Below are 3,527 nucleotides of genomic sequence, written 5' to 3' on the forward strand. Positions count from 1 at the left end.
GTGACCTAAATGGGTATTTCTGCCACTGGAACATCTATGATGCTCATTCAGGACTATGCCATTCACCAACACACTGTGTTCCCTAAGTATCACATGCACATTCAGCAGTTTTGGTGCCAGAGCAGTTATTGTTAACGGTAGCTGATTTCCCTTGGGTGCTGAAGTTCACTGGATGTGGAGTTTATCCTATTGAGGGAGAATCTACAACTTTGCTATTTGTGGGGTCTTCAACCTGCTTAATTTAAATACACTGGGCTCTATGGGCATTAGAGAAGAATTGACAAATGAGGGTTTCTGGGAGAGCTGCTTTAATGGTTTTGGAAGTGAAGTAAATATAGATAACGAGCCATATATTCACTGTGTTAATAAAGTGTGTGGAGAGCAGAGGTTCTGGTCTGGTTTTCTGAAATCTGTGCAGGTTTACTTCCTCTTGGAGCCTCAGTGCCCTCCTCTGGTAATATCTTAATAGAGCAATGCACACTCTGATTCAGTGTGAATCTACTAACCCATACAGAATCAATATAGGTAAATCCTGTACTTGTGATTTAATTATGTCGGACTCAAAATAGACTTTGATAGGTGATCAATCAATTTATTAGTGCATGCATTGCTTCAAATACATGATCTTTAGACTTATACCAAACATGTGTATACATGTGGGAAGTGGGTTGTTGTTGGAGTGAAAACATCCCTGAACTAAGCACCAAATTCCCACTGCCCAGCCCTCATGCTGATTTGTATACAGTTTGTGTGTTGTCATTTCATCATTATGAGTAAGAGGCTCCTAAGTTTCCTACATTAAATCATTAAAAACATTGTGGATCCTCCTATGCTTGCCACATCCTCGATCATCATATCACTGTGACCAGTGAGTATTGCATTGTGAAGAGACAAAGACTCCTGGTAGTCTCCCAGGCAGCCTCCGTGTTCTTTGTGCTCACTCATGTCCATACGGAGGAGTCTGTCTGTAGGCAGATCCTGCACACTCACCCTGATCTGAAATAAGCTCTAGGATATAGATTCCAGCACAGACAACAGGAGGATCAAAGACATCAAGTGGATTTTTACTGTGCTTGTGCTCACACATATGTATGTCCATGTAATCATGGTGAGAAGAATAAGAGTATCCTGGCAAATTTGGACAGTTTTATCACACTGGTGTAATCTACCCAACTGAGCTTTTTACACTGACTCTTCTCATTTCCCCTCCAATTTTCTTGCTTAGATTCTTGTAAATGGTTCTTTGAGAATCTGTGGCTGTCAGGGTTAAGTGCCAATTTTTGCCTTTGTTTTTAAATATATGGTCCCTAAGATTTCTGTTTTGAGCTCCAGGCACTCTTCCCTGAACTGGTTTGGCCTCAGTTAGCAATCACCTAAACATTAGACCACACCATGGAAACAATTTGAAGAATTTTAGCTGATGAAAGGATGCATTCAAACTCTAAGTATGTATCAAATATAAGGCATGTGACATTCCTAAATTTTCTGCCTTTGTGAGAGTTTGTGTACATGACACTATACATCTAATTGGCATAAGTGTGTATTTAAGCAATAGCAAGCACTGTTTGCTTTGTCAGATTGAAGCCACCACTGGAAAGCAGTTCTATTTTGAAAGTGAGAACAAATGCAAATTGACTGGGGAGCATTCTACACATTGGGCACATGTTGCTGTCTCACAGTAGTTCTGTCCATAGGGTGGCTCAGGAGAGCAAGGCCACTCACTCCTCAGAGGACACATCCACATTGGCTCAGAAGAGCAAGTCCACTCACTCCTGACAGGACACGTGCACATTGGCTCAGGAGAGCAAGGCCACTCACCCACTTCTCACAGGACACATCCTGACACAGTGATAGAGTATGCCCAGGGAAGCTGCCAAATTCATAAGCAGTGAGCAGAACTACTTCATGTCTCTCTGAGGACAGTAATCCACAGATGATGATTGTGACAAGCATGGTGAAGGGGAGAATTATACTTTATCCCAAATGAATGACCCAGACATGTAAGACACACACAGGACCTACATGGGCAGTGGAGACCATTTGTGGTTCCAGGTACAGTGTTGTGGGATTAATCTGGATTAAAATAGTTTGATGTGTCCTTGCCAACTGTAAAAAACAAATCACATCTTGAATAGCTTAAGAAGTTTTTTGGACATTCTCTCCAAAGCCTAATAGCCAGTCTTCCACTGACTTCCAACTGTGAATCTTTCTTTCTATCCCATCTTAGATAATTTGATATCTTAGTACAGCTTACACAAAGGAACTGAGGCAATTTAATCAGACACCACAGGAAGGGAGAACTCCATCCATCTTATTCCATCAGCATCTCAAGAGTCTGTTCACACAAGACATCCCCAAGAGCTGCCAGAAACAGCACCACTTCAATTGACTTTCTGAAGGACATAATCTGGCAGAGCTCTACACCCACAAGCTCAGCCAAGGCCCGATCAGCCACCTGCCAGGACAGAGGCTGTGAAACTCCACCCTCTCCTTTATCCATGAGTGGGGACAGCATTTAAACTAGGACAGTCTCCAGTGTCCTCACAGGGAAGTTGTGGAAGGAGGAGCTTCCTCTCAGAGACAAAGCTAGCCATGAGGATTTCCAGGTCTTCAGAGAAGACATTCGATCATTTTGCCTTCAAGAATTTCTGTTCTGTCACCTCCACAATGGCTTAAAGTGTGATGCATAGCAGCTGTAGAAATCAACTAGGAAGTGCTTTATGATGAATGGAGTAGGAATAGGTGGGGTAGAATCTGAGGATAAATGTTGATGCCACAGAACTCTTAACCTTGACACATAGACAGAATTCGCCGTGACTATGGTGTGTGCAGAGTGGAATAGAGAGTTGAATGGAAACATCATGGGCCAGGGCAGTTCTTCCACTCATTAACAGTTGTAGACTTCCCTTGAGAGTCATGTTGGGACATAGAGCTTTAGGGTGGGTGGGAGGTTACAACTTCAACCGAGAGGATGGCTAAAAAATATATTGCTGGCCCTGGCACTCTTTTCATACATCTGAAAGTCTTTGCCTAGCTTTACTTGTAGGGTGCTGTGGTGATCTATCAGATCAGGCAATTGTACTGAAGGATCAGATGCCCAAGGAATATGTTTCTTTAAAGATAAGAGCTGAGCCTTCTCTGGACATTGATCACATCGTTGTGTTCCAAGCTGATGGTGTTCCTCTAGGTTGAATTTGAACTGTCTAGTGTGTGAGTGACCCTTTCTATATTTCTTTGTAGATTTTCATAACCTTTGGAAAGACTAAGAACTAAGATCCCTGAAATTTCTGGCCAGTGGGTAACAAAAAGGTAACAGGAGTTGTTATGGATAGATGAAATGTGACTGGTTCTGGGAAAAATCTCCTAACTGTTCAGAGATAGCCACATTCTTTGGGACCATGCAGAGAAACTGCTGGTCAAATTATCTTCACTCTCTCACAAGGCTACCTCCTCTGAGTTCTCTGGAGTTGGTGCCTTCTGTCTTGCCCTGAATGACCTAACCAATCCTAGACATACCTTGCACTATC

The sequence above is a fragment of the Ochotona curzoniae genome, unplaced genomic scaffold, assembly GCF_017591425.1.
Source record: "Ochotona curzoniae isolate NIBS_2020 unplaced genomic scaffold, NIBS_Ocur_1.0 patch49, whole genome shotgun sequence".
NCBI classification, from domain to species: Eukaryota; Metazoa; Chordata; class Mammalia; order Lagomorpha; family Ochotonidae; genus Ochotona; species Ochotona curzoniae.